Source organism: Macaca mulatta, chromosome 1 (assembly GCF_049350105.2).
Source record: "Macaca mulatta isolate MMU2019108-1 chromosome 1, T2T-MMU8v2.0, whole genome shotgun sequence".
Taxonomy (NCBI): Eukaryota; Metazoa; Chordata; class Mammalia; order Primates; family Cercopithecidae; genus Macaca; species Macaca mulatta.
The window spans coordinates 190,395,347-190,415,422 of NC_133406.1; the positions used below are offsets into that span (position 1 = coordinate 190,395,347).

General features: G+C 42.7%; 1 long non-coding RNA gene and 1 pseudogene across 3 annotated transcripts in view; one reads left to right on the plus strand and one right to left on the minus strand.

Moving 5' to 3' along the window:
- Positions 1–20,076, plus strand: part of LOC114672391 (uncharacterized) — a 161,406-nt gene that overhangs the window by 65,477 nt on the left and 75,853 nt on the right. The gene's annotated exons all lie outside the window — the stretch shown is intronic.
- LOC711309 (cytochrome c pseudogene) lies at positions 14,949–15,649 on the minus strand (annotated as a pseudogene).

Sequence of the window (20,076 nt, forward strand, 5' to 3'; positions counted from 1 at the left end):
CTCAGAGGATGGCTTTGAGGGCTGAATCCAGATAATGAGGGATGAGTACTTTTCAGATGTTCATTTCAACATGCTAAGGGAGACGGAAGCCATTTACATTTAACATAATTATTGATGTGGTTAGGTTTCAGTCTATCATTTTTTGGGCAGTATCTTTTGGATAGTTTTTATAGTGACTCTATTTTATTTCTTTTGTTGTCTTATCAGCTCCTTGGTGTGTAATTTAATGGTTACCTTAGGGTTTATAGTACACATCTTTAACATTGCAGTCTGCTTTCAAGCATTGTTGCAGCACTTCACATGTAGTATAAAACCTTACCATAGTATACCTCCCCTTTTTCCTCCTTGCCTTTATGCTAATTTAGTCATACATTTTACCTGTAAACTTCATAATACATTATTATTATTTTCATTGAGACAACTATCCTTTAAAGAGATTTAAATCATATTTTAAAATCTTATAAAGTCTGGTATTCTTCATTTCGTTGTGAGGATTTATATTTTCATTTGGTTTCATTTTCCTTCTGACTGAAGGACTTCCTTCAATATTTTTTATACTGCTATTCTGCTGGTGGTGAATTATTTTGGCTTTTATATGTCAGAAAAAGATTTATTTTATCTTCACCTTTGAAAGGTATTTTCATTGGGTATAAGATTCTAGGTTGACAGATTTCTTTTTATACTTTAAAGATGCTGCTCCATTGTCTCCTGGCTTCATTATTTCTCTTTAGAACTCCTTTTTCACCTTATCTCTGTTTCTCTTTTTATAACATTTCTTTTCTCTATGGTTGCTGTTAAGATTTTTCTTTTATTACAGGTTTTGAGAAATTGGATTATGAAGTGCCTTGGGGTAATTTTCTTAATTTTTCTTGTGTTTGGGGTTCATTGAGCTTTTGGATCTATGAGTTTATAGTTCTCACCAAAATTGGAAAAATTTGCAGCCATTATTTCTTCAAATATTTTTTCGGTACCCTTCCTCCTTCAGGGACTGCCATTATACATATATTAGGTTTCTTGAGGTGGTCCTGTAGATCGCTGATGTTCTTTTCATTTTAAAATTCCTTCTTTTTTTCTTGTGACTTATTTTGAATAGTTTCTATTTTTTTCAACTTTACTCTTTTTTTGCAAGGTCTAATCTGTCTGTAATTCATTCACTCCATTGAAATTTTCATCTCAGACATTGCAGTTTTCTCCTCTGGAAGTTTAATTTTGATCCATTTTAATGTCTTTTATGACTACTTAATTTTTTCAACAGAGAGAATACAGTCATAATAATTATTTATTGTCTATATTTCCTAATTCTAATATCTGTGTCAGTTCCGATTGACTATGTGTCTTCTCAATGTGGGTCCTACTTTTCTGGATTTTTACAAGCTTTGTAGTTTTTGACTGAATTCCAGACATTGTGAATTTTACCTTGTCTTGGGCTGTATATTTTTATATTTCTTTAAGTATTCTTGAGATTTGTTCTGGGATGCAGTTAGGTTACTTGGAAACATTTTGATCCTTTTGGATCTTTATTTTAAGATTTGTAGGCAGGATCAGAGCAGCTTGTGGTCTAGAGCAAATTATTCCTCATGACTAAGAGAAGACTCTTCTGAGTACTCTACCCAATGCCCTGTGAATTATGATTTTTTTCAAGTTGGCTGGTAGGAACAGAAGCTGTTTCTGATCCTGTGTGAGTACTGGGCTCTGATAGGTCTTTCCCTGGCCTCTTGTAGTTTCTTCACACATACGCACTCATTGTTCAGTGGGAAACCTTTGCAGATTTCTAGAATTCTGTCTTTGTGCAGTGCTGTCTTTCTCTCCAGTACCCTTTCCTGTGAACTCTAGTAGTTTTGCTCTCCTGGGATTCTCAGCTCTGACTCTACAATTCAGGGAGTCCACAAGATTCTCCCTCCCTGTGCTGAGGCCTGGAAATTCTCAAAGCAGTAAGCTGGGGGCAATGGTAGGGCCCACCTTGCTTATTTCTCAAAGATGATTATTGTTCTTTGAGAAACAGTAAAAACTATTGTTGCCTCATGTCCACTGTTTTGAAAACCATTGTTTCATATATTTTGTCTGTTTTTTTGGGAGTGGAGTTGTTTTACATGAGAAGGAAAGCCCTACCCTTGTTACCACCTTGCTTACAAGTGGAAGTTCACAAAGAGGCAGGAAATGAGGATCTTTTAAATAAAGCATGCTCATATACCTAAGCCTTGATAGTGAGGGATTCCCAGGGCTGGTTACAGTAAGGTTTGATAGTCAGAGTGGAGGGCAGCACTAAAGAGGCCAAGGTCCTAAGTCCTGGAATTTGTCCCTGATTATCCTGCTACTTATAATTTTTAGAACAGAATCCAAAATTTCTATCATATTGTTCAGGATTCTTCCTAATGCAGGCACCTCCAGAAGGGCTCCCCAGAGAGAATAAATAATGAATATCATAAATAAGTAAATTATATATAGTATGTTGGTATGTAATAAATGATATTGCCTATGAAAGTCATCACCACTGTGCGTGACACATGGTAGGTAGCTAAGAACTCTTTCTAAGAAAGCCAAAGAAGATTTCTTCATATTGGGAAGCCAATGGGAGCCAAGTCTTGAAGTATGATAAATTCACCAGGTACAAGAGGGAGCAGTATCTGGCATAGGAATAAACAAGATTAAAGTTTGGATATGGGGGATATGTTTGGGAAGTGGCCACGGTCCTGTCCCTGACAAACCCACGCAGTTGCTATGGAGCGAATGCATCAAGCTTTCAGGGCTGGCAGATGGAAGTTGTGTCAGCACCACGGAGAGTTCCAAGGGAGGCCAACCTCAAAGGAGAGCACTGGCTGCTCACCAGCTGATTTACCTGGTCAACTCAATCCCAAACCAGAGTGACTCTGTCTCAAATTCAGGCAAGGCTGATATCTTTTTTTTTTTTTTTTTTTTTCCGGGATGGAGTCTCGCTCTGTTGCCCAGACTGAAGTGCAGTGGCACGATCTCAGTTCACTGCAACCTCTGCCTCCTAGGTTCAACGATTCTCCTGCCTTGGCCTCCTGAGTAACTGGGATTATATGCATGCGCCACCATGCCTGGCTAATTTTTGTGTTTTAGTAGACAGAGGGTTTCACCACGTTGGCCAGGCTGGTCTTGAACTCCTGACCAAAGTGATCCACCTGCCTCAGCCTCCCAAAGTGCTGGAATTAAAGGTGTGAGCCACCACGCCAAGCCCAGGCAAGGCTGATATCTGAATTTGACTTCAGAATTGGAAGCTAGTCCTCCCCCATCTTACATCTCTTTATGTTGGAGTAGTTGGCAGAATCTTGTAGCACTGAAATCTTTGGACTGTTATCTGAAGATCTGGGTTTGAATCCTAGTTCTACCAGTGACTAGCTGTGCAGCTTTAGATGGATGAGTTAGTTTCTCATCCATAAAGTGAGAAAAATGATACTTATCTGATAGTGTCGTTGTGAGGACTAAGTAGGAAAGAGCTAGTAAAGCAACATAGAAACATAGATGATACCTTCCAATACTTTGCTGTGGTGTGAGTGAAACCTTTAGCAATGTTAGACCCTCTCTGGAGGTGATGTATAGGATTTCAGAGTTGATAAGGGAGAAAGGACATTCTAGGCAGAGAGAACAGCAGGAGCAAAGGCAGGAAGGCATGAAAGTGAATTACTTGGCCAGGAAATAGAGAGTAGTTTAATGAGACTGAAGTTATTCAGCTGCCACTTTTATTCTGAGGCCTCCTGAACCACTATTTTCAGCACCGAGCACTCTCTTGAACTCCTGACTTTATTTCCAGCTAGTCTATTGTGCATCCCTGTTGAAAGTTCTACATGTACCTCTAACCCACCTTTCCAAAACAGAATTCATCTCTTTCCTCCAACATGCTGTCTTCAGATAGTATGTCAGAAGGAAGAAGTGTGACTTATGAATAGTCTTAAATTGGGTGAAAGTTGTCTTAAAGCATATGGTGACCTTATTCTCCTTTCCAACTAAGAGCAGAAAATGAGACTGGTTTAAACTGAAGCATGAGATAATTGGGTTAGAGAAAGGAAGGACTTCCAATATTGTAAATTGTAAGGAACTCAGAAGGGCTGACCAAAAGAGGTCATGCAATTCTCTCCCCTGAAGAGGAGACATTATCGTCTAGCTAAGATACTTTTTCTCATCATCACTATTCAGTAACTATTACAATAATTGAATTATTAATATTCTTTTAACAACAGTTTATATTTGTATAGAACTTTACAGCTTATAAAAGGTCTAATTCGATCTTAATTGCCACCCTATGAGGTTATGAAGATAAGGATGATTAACTCATTGCCCCTCTGCCCTCATTTTATACATGGAGAAATTGAAACTGCAAGCCACAGAAGTGATGCAATTGGCAAGAAATCAAGTGGTGCAGCCAGGAACAAAACTATGTCTCACAGCTCGCACCTAGACCTATACTTTTTTTTCCCCCCCAAGTAGAGCACTCTGGCTGTCAACTGAAAACAGTAGCAGCAGCAGCAGCAGCAACAACAACAACAACAACACCAACAACAATGACAGCTGTTGAATATATAACTAAAGATCCAGGGTCCCTCTTTCTGGTTTCTGGTGTTAGTTGCTACAAGGAGTGGGAGAATGAAGATCTGACCTCAAGGAATACAAGAGCTTTTGTTCAAAGTTCCAAGGCTAAGCTATTAGAAGGGAGAGAGGGCCTGATGCCATGTCATCTCTGACCAAAAGAATTGGTAGACTAGAAATAATCTATCTCTCACGTGGTCTAGGACTTGACAATCTACATAGCAGTTTTATACCCTCTATTTCATGTGACATGCTCCCTGTGACGCATGTGTCATTGTTACCACCCACTTTCCAGATAAGGAGAGATGGGGAGGTTCAGAGAGGTAAATGGATTTGCCTGAGGCCATTGGTCAGTGACTGAGCTGGGATAGGAATTACCTTCTCTGGTCTCTTGATCTAAACTCTTTCTCTCACTCTTTCTGCTGCATCTCAGTTGCCTCTGCGTCTAGCCAGATCCAAAAACAAATCCTGTAATTGAGTTGGAATGCGGGTGCTGGGGCCCAGGAGACAACGTTTTCTGCTTTTCAATCTGTTCTTAATTGATTAAAGTGATGAAATAAGGAAGAGGCCCAGAAGGGTGGATGTTTTCCATCAGTGAGTCAGGGGAACATGCAGAGGCAGAAGGTCAGGAGGAAGCTGCTGTTGCTGCAGCAACTTCACCCACTCTGGCCAAGTCCCCACAGATGTGCTGGTGGGGGAGACCTTCTTAGAGCTGCCCTAAGTGTAAAATAAATCAGAAAAGAGCAGGCCCTACTGGAGACTCTCTCCATCCTCATAATGTTGTCTCTGACTACCTGAGCACCTTCCCTCTTATCTGACAAATGTCCAGTGTCTAAGGGAGAGACCCAGTGAAGGCAGGAGGGGGCCTAGCTCAGCCTGAGAAGGGTCAGGAAAGGTTTCCTAGAGAAGGTGACACTGGCACCTGAGACTTGAAAGCTGAAAAGAGGTGATCTGGGAAAGGGGGGTGAGGAGGAGAAAGTGTTTTCCAGGTGGAGGAAATAGCAGGTGGGAGGTTTGGAGATGAGAGAGGGAATGGTTGGAGCTATCAGGTGGAGAGATGAGGCTGGATTGGCAGAGGGATTGGCAATGCTGGTATCCAGAGGGCCTTCCAGGTCAGGTTGTTATGTCTCCTCTGAGGAAGGGTCGTGATTATTAGCACAATTTCTTTGGTTAGGCATAGAGAATGGATTGCAGGAGAGAGTGGCAGCCCAAGGCAAGTAATGAAAATGCTAGAGAGTTGGTGGGGTCTGAGTAGGGGGCAGTGGGAATACGGATCAAGAGAGAGAGAGATGGAGGGACAGATGGAATGGAATCTTTGTTTGTTTGTTTGTTTGTTTGTTTGAGACAGTATCTCACTCTGTCACCCAGGCTGGAGTGCAGTGATGCAATCATGGCTCACTGCAGCCTTTGATCTCCTGGATTCAAGCAATCTTCCCACTTCAGCCTCCTGAACAGCTGGGACTTCAGGCATGTGCCACCATGCCCATATGATAATTTTAATTTTTTTTTCATTAGAGATGAGGTCTTGCTATATTGCCCTGAATGTTTTCAAACTCCTGAGCTCAAGCAGTCCTCCCACCTCAGCCTCCCAAAGTGTTGGGATTGCAGGTATGAGTCACCACATCCAGACTGGAAAAGAATCTTGTTAGACTAATGGACCTTCTGGTGCGTGATGACTGGATGGTGGGTGAAGGAAGGAAGAGGAAGAAGCTGGCTTGGTCCAGGCCTTTGTGACTTGGCCCAGGTGGCCACTACAGACAGCTGTCTGTGTACAGTGTACAGAGGGTGATGTTCTTGAATTGCTGTTCCTACCCAGACTGTTTGCTTGTCATCTGTACTAGTCAGGTTCTCCAGGGAAACAGAACCAGTGGAATACACATGCACACATGTACACACACAGAATAAGGAATCATGATGCAGTTATGAAAACTGAGAAGTTCCATGATCTGTCTCTGCAAACTGAAGACTCAAGAATGCCAGTGGTGTGATTCTGGTCCAAGTCCAAAGGCCTGAGAACCAGGGGAACCATTATGTAAATCTCAGTCCAAAGGCTGAAGATGACTGATGTCCTAGCACAGGCCTGCAGGCAGGAAGGGGATGAATCTTCTCTTTTTCTGCTTTTCATTCTATTTAGGCTCTCAGTGGATTGGATGAGGCCCACCCACATTGATGTGAGCAGTCTACTTCTCTGAGTCTAACGATTCAAATGCTAATCTCATCCAAAAACATTCTCACAGAAATGCCTGGAAATAATGTTTAATCTGGGCACCTTTGGCCCAGTCAAGCTGGCATATAAAATTAACCATCATACGATCTATAAGGCAAAAACTTTTCTGTGCCAGGCTCTGTGCTGGGCATTGGGCATGCAGTGATGATTCAGAACCAGACCTTGTCTTCCAAGTTGGGAGACAGGCACATAGCAGTGATGACAACATGGTGTGCTGAGGCCGAGACAGAGGAGTTTCAGGATCCCAGAAGGGGAACCTAAAGGAGGGCAGGGAGGCTTCCTGGAACAGGTGACTCCTGAACCGGTTCTTGAAGCCTGATAGGAGTTAGCTGGGTGATTGAGGGAGAGTAGAATATTCTGAGGACAGAAAGGAAGTTGTGAAAGAGAATGGTATGATCAGCAGGAGGTATGTAGGTGGAGCCAGGTGTGGGGAGAGGGAGACAGGTGGGGTTGGGCTTTCCTGGCCTGGTTCTTTGTGTACTCTGTTCTTTCAACTTATGATGTTTTTCTCTTTGGCTTACATTACACTACCCTTCAAGGTCTACTTTAAATTCAAACTTCTCGAAGCCTTCCTTGTCAAAAGGAATTTGTTGGGCACCTACTAAATGCTCTTTATATCTTTCATTTTATTAATTCATTAAGGCATCCCTGTGAGGTCAGCAGTTCACTTCAGTTCAGCATACCTCTGGTCCCTGCTATGTGCCATGCCCTAAAAATATGGAGATAAATCAGATATTACAGCTCACATTCTAGTGGAGAAGACATGCCTATTAACAGATATTTTTAATACAAGTAATATTGGGTGCTATTATCTCAATTTTGCAAAGAAGAAACTCAGACATTTACTTATTAACTGATTTTGCCCAGGATCATATGAGTAGTAAGTGGAACCCTGCTGTAGGTAGAGTTGAAGTCAGTGCTCCATCCTCTGCTCCAGTCAACTCCCATGGCACTTATCACGGTCTGTCTGGGAAGGATGTATCACTAAAGAGGTGCAGATAGTTTGCCTTACCCTGGGACTTGGTTTCGAGCTCAGTGAAAGCAGGATCCAGTGTTGTAAAGTGGTTCTGCAGAGAGAGAAAGCTTGAGAAGAGGATGGGACTAACATTTAGAAAGTGTCTACCACGTGTCAGCCTGTTGTTCTGATGCCAGTCCCACTTCCCACCTTTGTGCCCCTTCCTCTGAACAGCTTCCCATGTCCTCCCACTATCATCTGCCCTGGCTCTTTTCTCTTCTCTTGGTCATTGCCTGTTCACTTGTCTGTCTTCCCCACTTGATCAGGTTGAAATCTTCAGAGTCCATCATAGTGTGTGGACTGTAGTCAGAGTTCAGTAATCTTGAATTGGATTGACAGAATTCTTACTGGCCATGCTCTGACAGAGGGTCTGCTTGTGTCTCTGTCAGTATTTGTGGGTGTTGAGTCTGTGGGTTATCTGTGTGGGCCCACCATAGTTTGCATGGTGTGTGTAGCTCCTATGTGGGGCCTTGCACTGACTTCCTGCATGTTCCCTATAAGGGTATTCCCACCCCCTTCTGAGCCGTATGCCTCCTCCCATCATTAGCATCTTACCCTGGCCAGCCCTAATGTCCCTCTCTGTCAGAAATATATTTCAGGGTAACTCGTGTCTCCTAGCCATGATTAAAATACTTCTGAACACCCTTGGGTGTGGGCCTGGTCTCTTGGTGCATATCAAGTGCCTGCATTTGCCAGCTGAGCTCCCCAGCTCTATATCTGCTGACAATGAGGTCAGGCCCAGCTTGGTTTTAAAGGTGAGTGGGCAGTAAATGATAAAACTACACTCAACCTCTTGCGCAGTCCACAGCTCTGAAAGCACTCCAGCTGGTTAACAACTTCTCTAAGGGGCTGAACTTTTGCGGGGAGGGTTGGAAAGGTATGAATTTAGAAATTGTTGTCTTCAGACAGTTTGTGTTTCTGGGTGTTTAAGAAAGTCTCCCCCCGCACCCCAAGCTGATCATTGTGTTTTAATGACTCAAAATCATGAATATTAAACCGAGGGAAAGTTGACAGTATTTAAATGAGCATCATTAAGAGACACATAAATTAACAGGGTTTTTAGTTCTTGTGGAACTGCCGTTTCAATGTTAATTAAACAACCGGAGTGCTCGGGCGCTTTTGCAGCAAACTGTCCCTAAAGTGTGCTGCAGAATATCATTATGGGTGGCTGCCTTGCTGTTTAATTATTTCCAAGTTGATTTTTTTCCCCATTGCTGAAGTAGTTTTATGCTTGTCTTGCATTTGGAAAAGGTGATGGAGCTGAACCTCTAAGGAAGCTGTCAGTGTGATCTCTGTTGGCCCAGTGGTGAAGACCTGAGCTGAGCAATGCTTGTCCCTTCGTGCCAGCCTTCTGTGAAAGAAGCCCAGGTGCCCCTTTGGGTCTCCTGATGGGCTGGCCCCTGACTGTTAACTCAGGGTGTCTAGGAGGTACCTGGCTCCTTAGTTGCCGACCATCTTACTCTTAGAAAGTTGGGGGTCTGAATTTGGATGGAGCCCTTAGATGCAGAAGGAAAGGCAGAGAGTGTCAGATTAGGGGAAGGGGTAGCAAAGGCTTCCGTGACTATGCTTGAGGCTGTGTGGGGTGGAGGAGCCAGGAGCCCTGGGATCTGCTCTTGATTCTATTTGGTCTGAGTTAAGTGACCTTGAGGCATTCCCTTCCCCTCTCTGGCATCAGTCTCTTCAACTATAACATGACAGGGCTAGATTAGATCATGCATTCTCAAAGAGGGTGATGTTGCCCTCAAGAGGGTAAAAAGTGGTTCTTGGGAGGGTGGAAAGAGTGTACTCTTATTTTAATGTGTAAAACAATAAATGTGTATTACATAAACAGGTACATAGTTTATTTGTGGTGTTAAAAAAGACTGAGAAATACTGGAATGGATGAACTCTAGGAGCTTCATCTTTAAAGAAAAGAAAGTCTCCTGTGAGGTGGATCCCCAGATGGTCACATTCCCTGGAATATGGAAATGGTCTTTATCATTACCTGTGTGAACGTGACTGGGCTCTTGTCTCCTGGGCGTCAGGGGCCTAGTCTGTCAAATGAGACTATTCATCTCTTACCAGTCCAAAGGTTGGGGGCTGGACTAAAGGAATTTTAGAAGTCAGTGAAGCAGCCTGGTGGAGAAGGATGAAGTCCTGGGTCCCAGTGTGTGGCTTTTGAAACCAGCCTGCTGGCACCAAAGCTTGACTCTAGCACTTAAAAGCTGTGTAAACTTGGGTGAGTTCTCAACCCCTTTAGCAAAATGGGATTGTGCACAGTACTTCATGGGGTTGTTGCGAGGATCAAGGCAGTCAGCATAAAGAAAGAATTTCATGGGGTCTGACATATAGTAAGGGCTCACTAAGTGTTGATTTTTCACATCATTGTTAACATTCGTTTGTTTTATTGTTATTACTGAGTGGCCTTGACTGAGTTGCTGAGCCCCTCTGGGTCTGGATTTCATGGTTCACAGCTAAGACATGTTTCATGGATTCATCGTATTTTTGCACACACCTTTTTTCTCTCTAGAATGCCCTTCTGCCTGTGTCTCCTGGCCAAATTTCCACTCATCCCTGAAGTCCCCTCTCAGCAATCATCTCCCTAGGAAGCTGTCTTGGCCTCCTCAAATTAGGCTTAGGTATTCTCCTATGGGCTCACAGGTGGTATACCTCTGCCCCCTTCTTCATTTCTGCTGTTTATTTTTGTGTTGCCTTCCTGCACCCTTCCCTCCTTCACCTCCTCCAAATTTTTGCTCAGATGTCACTTTCTCCATGAGGCCTTCTTTGACCACCCAGTCTAAAGCTACCACCCAAGACATTGCTCATTGCTTCCCTTGTTATTCTTCGTACACATTTTATGTTCATCCCCTCACCAGAATGCAAACTCTGAGAGGGCATAGATTTAGGTCTGTTTTAGTTACTGCTGCAACCCCAGCATCTAGAAGAGCACCCCACATAAGAGACAATATTTATTGAACAAATAAATGAATGGAGTGGGCTTCCCTCTTACAGCATTCCATGCTGAATGTTGGAAATATTTGTAAGACCAGTTTGCTACTAAATGGTGCTATGATTCATGGACCCAAGACCAGCTGAGTCCCACTATGGTGAAGCCTCCTTTTCCTTCTTTTCTCCCTTCAATGTTTCTAAGGATATTACTGTATAGGGTGGGGACTAGTAAATCAACTGGAGGGCCCAGACGTGCTTTACTCTAAACTGAGGTTTTCATTCCAATGCCTAGTACCAAGAACGGTAGGGAGCTGAGCTGGGCTGCTGAGCATGCGCCTTTCATGTAGTTCATTAGGATTGCACCTCCCCACACTACAGCAGGCCACCAATGCCCAAATCTATGTCTCATATCTTACCACTGTGATTCAAGGAAATATTAACCCAATGCCCAGGAAAGTGGAGGGAGTGAGTAAGAGAGAGTGGGGCTTACCCCTATGCCCAGTGCCAAGCTGACTCAGTTGCAGTGGGAGGATGGGGTAGAGAGGCCTCCCCAAGGAGAGATGCTTGGACAAACAGCTTCTCTTTTAGGATATTTTAATATACATTTATTCATGATATATCCCCCAGGGTGGGTTTATTTAACATCATAGGGCAAGATTCCGAATACAATGTTAAATGGAAAAAAGAAAAAAGAAAACTATCTATCTATCTGTCTGTCTATCTATCTATCTATCTATCTATCTATCTATCTATCTATCTATCGCTATGTATGTATGTATGTATATACTGGAATGAAGTCCAATCAAATGCTTCTGAGAGCTCTAAATGTCCATTAGGTTGCACATTAAAGCACCTGTGGTAGGGGCCCAAAAGGAGCTTGGGCAACAGAGAACAGCCTGGAATTGGAGTGTCAATATCAGGCTTAAGCTGATGGAGTAGGGCTTTTAACCTCTGTAGAAATGTGACCATCTGGGGTGAGGACACAGTGTGAAAAGAGCACAGTATTGGTTTTTTCCAGAAAGGGTCAAAGCCTGGGTCTGGAGATGAACTGGGGTTTCTTGCCTTTGGTCTTAAATTTCTGGCTGGGCTCATGTTTGCTCACTGGGTATCCCAAGGTAAAAGAGCTTCCAGCTAGGGGTAAAACTTTCAAAAGCCCTTTTATAGAAATTAATATTTATTTAATCCAGAGAAGCCTTTAAAACTCAAGACTCCACAGACAAAAACATAAAGGAAAAATTAATAAAGCTATAAAATTTTTAGACATAATACTTATCAAGTTATTGGAATTACTTGTTTAATATATTTTCTCTATTGGACTGTAAGCCCCATGGGAACAAGTACCGTGTATATCTTTTTCATTGTTATTTGACTGGTCTCTGGCACATAGGAGGTGCTCAATAAATAATAATGATAATGTATAAACAATAAGGAATTCACCATGCTTTCAGGGTTTGTTATGGTTATAGAAAATAATAACAACAATAATAAAAACTTTCTTTGGAATGTTTTCCATTCTTTCTTCCTTGTGTATGCCAGCATTAATGGAAGAAAGTTGATACACCTTGAAGTATATTGGGAAAATTGCCACAGCACTTTGCAAATTCTCCCATCATGAGAGGGAGTGCATTTCAGGCTGGCTTTGTGACTTGCTTTGGCCAATAAAATAAATGACACTGGGTGAGTTATGAGCCTAGTTCAAGAGGCCTTGCAGCTACCTCTCTTGCTCTTCTTGGAATACTGAGACTACCATCATGTGACCAAGCCCAGGCTAGCCTCCTAGATGACAAAAAACACACGGCTCAGTTGATACCCATAACCACAGACTTGATAGCCAGTCTATCTCCAAAGCAGAGCTTCCTAACTGACCCAAAGCTGTACACAAATGAATGAGCCCAGCCAAGATCAGTGGTGGAATTGCCCGCCTGAGGATAGCCCAAATACAAACCTACAGAATCACAAGCTCTGTAAATGGGTGTGTTAAGCCACTAAATTTTGGATGGTTTGTTACACAGCCATAGATAACCAGTAAAGATATTCAGAGGTAATTAGAAAGTGTTTCATCATATGCCCTGCCAATAGAAGCACAAGTAAAATAACCAAACAAAGCTCATTGGGAAATGTGTAATGCAAGTCATAATGCAGGAACAACATTTTCAAGAAGAACCATATTGAGAAAGTATTTTCACAGTAGGTAGCTGTCCAAGGGAGAGATTGCTGAAGCTTGGTGTTGGTGATGGTTGTGCGTTGGTGATGAAAGTCCAGAAGTTTCTCCAGTTCTTAAGGTACTGTTGCCACAACTCTACTTCCTAGACCTCAGACAGGCTTTGCTCACTTATTCCTGTCATCTCAGTGCCACTGCAACTCTCATGCCCAAAAGGGTCCCCAATACCTATAGAAAAATATTCAGATTTCCTCTGTATGGTTTGACCTCAAAAGACTTTCTCATTCCCTTTCACATCCTACCACCATCCCACATACGCTATGCCATCCAGACCAATCCCCCTGGTCTAAATACACTGCTTTTTTACCCCCTGTGTCTTCATATATTGTCTCTCTACTTGGACCCCTCCTTCACTTGACACACCCACCCTTAGCCATCAAGGCACCCTTATACAAATGTTACCTTCTTTGGGAAACCTTCACTGAGCTCTCTCAGCTCCCAGATTGTGATTATGGCAACATATCTCATTATGAGCTAAACTTCTCTCCTCTCCTTGTCTTCTTGCCTCCTCTCCTAAACTTTTCTCCTCTCTACTTGGAAACAGAGTCCCCATCTAGTTCCTTTTTCCAGGACAAATTCCCAGCACATGACCTGGAATAGAGTAGGAACTCAAAACTATTCTTTGAATAAACAAATGAATGAAAACTAATATTTGAACAGGGTTTTGCAGCTTACAGAATATTTTTGCATCCATTGTTTCATATCAGATACTTTCATTAGATATTCCATTTTCCAAATAAGAAAAGTAAGGTTCAGAGTGGTTATATAAGTTGTTTGAGGCTTCTCAGTGAGTAATTAGAAGGAGACAGGAATAAAGGCTTTTGAATTCCAAAGCCCATAATGGTAAAACTTGTGTGGTTATTCACTCATATATTCATTGCACAAATATTTATTTTGTGACCACTCTGTTCCATGCCTGCTCACAATTCCCCACTTCTCCCCAGTGCTGCAAATCCTGCCAGGATCACTCTTTCTACACTTAGCTTCCTGCTTTGCCTTCACATTTGTTCCCCATGGGAAGTCTTCATTGAACCCAGGCTAAGTTAGGTACCTTATCTCCATTCCTATAAACTCCTAGATTTGCCTGTCATATTTCTGTCTTCTCCAGTGGTCTATGAGCAGTTTTAAGGCTTTGTGGGATCCCTCTACAATTCCGATACAACAGCAAGGTCTTGTCTGGTTGCCGTAAAGTGAGGGGCCATGTGAAAGATGAGGCTTGGGGGTAGTCAGCAGAGGGCAGAGGATGAAGGGACTTCTTAGTCATGTGAAGGGGCTTGGACTTTATCGTCAAAGCAGTCAGGAACCAGAGAAGAGTTTTAAGCAGGTGAAATGCAATCATTTAAGGCATAGAGAAAGTGGAACTCTTTTTTTTTTCTTTTTTCATGATCTGTGGTTTTCTTTTTAATTATCTTTAGTCTTGCGATCACACATAATTTTAAAATTTGTGTATATCTCCACTACTTTAATCCTTTTAAGTCGGCAAAAGCACCATTCCTAATCACAAATACACAGTTCTACAGTTTTATGTTTCTGAATGGCTGTTTAAAGACAATCCTAAATTACAACTTAGTTTGACTTAGATTGTAAAGAATTCAAGAGTGAAGTTTAACTTGCTACTATTTTAAAAGCATGTGACCTTATAGATTTGTAAGATGTGAGAAGTGTTGAATAATCTTTAATATTACACACAAACCATACTAAAATGCTTTTCAATAAGTAAAAGGAACCATTTTAAATACAGGGAATTATAATTAGATTGGCATCGTTAAGGCCAAAACTCTAGACATTGCTACCTTATTTATCTTCAACCCTTGCCTTTAAGAGGCAAATGAACACAAAACACAGGTGAATCTTGCTTGGTTCTGAGACGGTGAAGGAATTTACCCAGTATTTAAATATATTCACATAACCAGCTATAGAAATCTAAATATAAAACCAATCTCCAGCAAGTTTTTAGATGGCACTCACCATCTTTGCGAAAAGTTGAACATTACTAACAAAGTCTAATAATATCTTTAGAAGGGGTAAACAGCGATAGCATTTACTGAATTGGAATTACTATTAAAATTCAAAAACTGAACATATTCATTTAACCACAAGCCAGTCTTAGTTTTAAATCAGGACTGCCCAACAAAATATTCTGTCAGTCATTCATGATCTGAATTCTGGTGTATGAGATCTATTAAAGTATGGTACACATAAAAAAGTCATGAGACATTTGTTCTGTAATAAATAAGGCAGTGGCCAATTATTACTCATTAGTAGCTTTTTTGAGATAAGCTATCAAGTCTGCCCTTTCTTCGTTCTTCTTAGTGCCAACAAAGATCATTTTTGTTCCAGGGATGTACTTCTTGGGATTCTCCAAATACTCCATCAGTGTATCCTCTCCCCAGGTGATGCCTTTGTTCTTATTGGCGGCTGTGTAAGAGTATCCAGGGGCCTGACCTGTCTTCCGCCCGAAGAGACCATGGAGATTTGGCCCAGTCTTGTGCTTGCCTTCCTTTTCAACGGTGTGGCACTGGGAACACTTCATAATAAAAATCTTCTTGCCTTTCTCAACATCACCAATATTTAATTCTCTTTTTAGTCGCTGGCGCAACGAAGATTCCCGCTCCGAAGCAGGACATCCCCACTCTCTCGTAAGTGGAACTCTTAAAGGAGACTGCGAAGAGATAGCCAGTGAGGCTGGGGAGATCAGCACACCTAGGAACATTCTAGCAGAAAATGTTGGTGCTCCACAGAACTCCCCACACCTCACTTAATGTGCTTTCAAAAGCACTCCTGGATCTTCTTTGGTGAATGACTCTTAGGCTACTGGGAATTAGCACTAGCCCATTAGCACAGACAGCCAGAGGTGTCTGGGAGTTTACAATGATTGTTGGATGTTGGAATGGGGAGAGTGAAAGCCCAGCCCCCTTGCCTTGAGTTGGGATGATGTACACTTCAGACTTCCCCTTCAGGATCAGGCTCAAATCTACCCTCTGCTGGACTTTTGCCTGAGAACACAGCCTTATTTGGCTCCTCCTTCTTGGTCCTGCTTTCTTTACTCCCTCACTGGTTTCTCCTAGAAACATTTCCTTAATAAATCACTTGCATATGAATCTCCATGTCAGGGTCTGCTCTGAAGAAGCCAGCCTATGACCCATACATGGGTACAGACATTGACATATAAATGGGAATACAAACTGTATACATGGGTACAGACGTTGACATATAAACAGGAATGCAAACTGTGTTCATGCCCCAGTGCAGGAACTCAGAAACACGCCTGCCCCTTCTTCATGTTCTTGGGCTGTGAACAGACACAGAAGACCATGAATCCTACCTCCCAGGACCCCAGTAAGAATTGGCCAATCCCATGAAGCTGAGCTGAACTTGTTCTGCCTCCATCCATGAGTGATTTGTTGTAATTCTCTCCATCTTTAGAGCCCTTTTACATCAGTTCTCTCAGTGGGCCTCCAAAACATCCTACAATAAAGGCAGGGAATCTATCAGCTTCACTTACTAGATGAAGAAACTGAAGCTCTGAATGGCTGTGTGACTTACGTGAGGCCACACACCTCCCCTGGTTTTCTTGCTGTCATAGTCTGATTTTCTCCACCATGCTGCTCCTCTGTGAGCTACTGGATCTATAAATAAACATGGGGAAAATGTTCATAGCTTTGTGCTACAAGAGGAAGATGAGTAGTACAAGGGAGTAAGTGGATCCCTGTATAGAAATTCAGTGCATCCAACAAGAGACAAAAGTGGCTGGGAGTTAGTGTCAGGGCTACACAGAGTGCCTATATGGTAGACAGAAAATAATAGGGGGTACTGAGGTTGAAGAAAATGATATGTTCTCCAGGATCTTGTCCAGAGGAAGTGCAAGAGTGTCCCTCAAAGTACACCTTGCATCCAGTGCAGAGTGTTGGGGGAAATGGGAAAATCACAAAGGGAATGAAGCCATGTGCTCAACATGATGATATAAAAAAGGGACGTTGAAACGAAGTTACTCATGCCCTTCTGGACACAGTTTTGGCATCACCTTTTCTGGAAGGTGCTCCCTGGCACATCCACCCCTCCCAGCCCCAGACTGGAAAGGAGGCACTGTCCTGTGTTCTTCTTTCCTGTTTTCCTCTGTCATAACTCTTAATAGTTGGTAGAATAATTTCAATTTAATGTTTCCCAGAGAAGACTATGGAATTCTTGAGCAGCGACTAGGTCTAAGTCATTCATGAATCCCACTGCCATGATCACAAACAGTCATGATCCTGACTACAGTTTAGCCTGGTCTTGGCCAAAGACTCGTCCTGGACCTCAGGTCTTAAATGTCCTAATCTTGGCCACAGACTGAGTGACCCTGGCCTCAGCCTGAGCTCTGATTCTGGCCACAGACTGAACCTTAAACCTGATCATTCTCTGAACCTCAATCTTGGTCACAACCTGAGCCCTGATCTTGGTCCATGCTGAGGACTGGTCCTGGCTATAGATTGAATCATGCACCTGGCCCTGACCTAGTCATAGACTAAATCTGGACCCATCTAATATGCTCATCATCTCACAAGGGTCCCAGAGCGCCACTCTCTTGATATTTAAACAACCTGTTGCTCACGTGTTTCTTATCTCAGCCTCACACATATTAGATCTTGAGCACTCCCAGGACACATCTTCCCCCAGAGGGTGGCATAGTGTGGGGCCTCTACAGGCTGCTGACAAGGGCTGGCTTGCTGAGTGACCACACTCTGATGAGGATGTGTTCACAGTGGCTGCAGTAGGGTAGAAACAGGAACCCCTAAGGTCCGATCACAGAAGAACCTCTTGACTGCCTCTACCCTGGCCATTTCTGTGATCAAAGCACATTTGAGAAAAAATTTGTCTTTTTACATGCAACACAGCAGAATTCCAGGTAACAGAATCTGCTTTTCCTTAATTAAGAGTCTGCCAGAAGTGGGAGAACAGTTAGGAACTTGAGGACAAAGAACATGGGAAGGAGAACTTTTGCCTTCCCAGGCAGAAAATTAATTATAAAATCAGATTGTGTTACCAGAATTGTTTATATCTGTGTTTTAAGGAATTTGCCATCTTCTGAATCTAATAGATGGAGCAGTCAGAGCTTGACTGCTACAACAGTTTTTAATTTGTTTGGAAATTAGTCCAAATAATGAAGAAATGCTTTTCAATACAACATGAAGGCAATACAATTGGCACATCTTTTAAACAACAACAACACAGTTCTCAACGTTGAATAACTAAAGAAAAGCATCAGTCAGAAACAGGTTGCGAACTTCTGGTTTGAAGGAATGCTACTTCTAAGGGTATACTAATACCTATCAAAACTCCATACTTGAGCACTTTCTTTGTATCATTTTTGCCCTTCAAAATAGACCTGAGGATGTGGTAGGTAACTTTGTCTTCCATTTCAGAGAGAGGAACCCCTGGCTCAGGAGAATGGAGTCACTTGCCCAGGGTCATCCACCTGAGCTGGTGTCCTTTGCACTCCCCATGCTGCTTCTCTCTGGGTTTGGCAAAGGTTTTTTGTTTTTGCAAGAAACAAGTAAGTGGCTTTGTGTTTCAACGTGTGAGTTTTTTTAAATGGGCAAAGCAGTCTGACGTGTTAATGATGACTGATGATGTAGACAAAGTGTGTACATTACAGCCACATAGCCCATTTTCACATAGAACTGCGTACCTGCCCCAGTTTGACCACCACCCACTCACTGTGTGATCTTGTACATGTCACCTTTCCTCTCTGAGCCTGTATTCTTCCTCAGTAAGTGGGGGTAATGTCTACCTCACTGATTTGAATGAAAAGTAAAGATTATGTTGGTATGTTAATGAGCAATTGTGAATTAGTGGTTGTGAGTGTTAAACCCTGGACAAAACCACAGTGGTATTATGGCACCTAGAACAATGCTGGGTGTCTGGTAAGTCACTGAGCTATGTTTTGTGAGGTTGCTCCATGCCCATCCTCAGGGTGAGATGTAGTCCTCAGGATACAGAAGCCACAGAATGACATTCCTCAATGGGAGACTGAGCTTTGAGAGATAGCTTCTCAAACTCACCACCCAAGAAAGGAGAATCTTTTCGTGGTTCCCTGCTCCAAGAATTTTCCCACTGGCAAGTGGATTGGGGGATGGCCTGGTGGGCAGGGTTCCTTACTGAAATTAATTTTAATTTGTTTTATAGTCCTTAGAGGTGGACTAGATTTTAAAAAAGGAAGAGCAAGGGGAAGGGCTTCTAGGGAGAAGCTGCACCAGAGGAAAGGTGCAGAGGTGCAGAGGTGCAGGGAGTCTGGAGGGCAAGGCTGGGGAGGTGGGTGGGAACAATGTCAGGCTAAGGAAGCAGATTTGTTCTTCTGAAAATTGGGAGCCATTGAAGTTTGAGGGAGAGAAGTAGCATTTACTGATTTTCTGTTAGGTGCTTTACATATGGCAGCCATTTAACCCTGTGAAGGTAGAGATCATCATGCCCATTGTACAGACTGAGAAGCTAAAATTTTAAAAAAGAAGTAAATGAATATAGTCACATAGCTAGGAAGGGTGAGCACCAGGATTTGAGGTCAGTTCAAACGAATTCCAAAGCCTTGTTCTTTCCAGCACAACTTGCATAGCACATACCTGGGAGTGGGGGCCATGGCGGGTTGTGCAGAAGGGGAGACCAGAACTACTAGCTTCTAATTTCCTCTGTTCTTCCTGACAGGAGGCTTAAAGGCCTCCAATACTAGGAGTGCAAGGCAGTATCCTCCCTTCCTTCCTTTCTCTAATCTTCTCACTCCTGCTGCTGTACTAGCTTCCTTCCCCCTCTCCATTATCCAGCCTTTTATCGCTTTCCAAGATGTCTAGGGACAGCCTTCAGTGGCTGGCTCTGTCCTGATAAATAATTTGCATGCATAACACACAGCTGAGTAATGGTGGAGCTGGGCTGGGATCCAGGAAGTCAGAGCTTTTTGCATTGTACTGTTCTTGTGCCAAACATTGTGCCCAGCCCATAGTAAGTGCTCAATGAATAATAACCCTTTTGCTGCAGGAGCTAATGTCCATCACACTGGAGGGTCAGATTTTTAGAGCCTGAAGATGCATTTGCCCACACTTCCCTTTGGAAGCAACTCTTGTCACTGGTCAGATTTTAGCCTTTTCCACAAGTAGGAGGACTAAGGCTTCC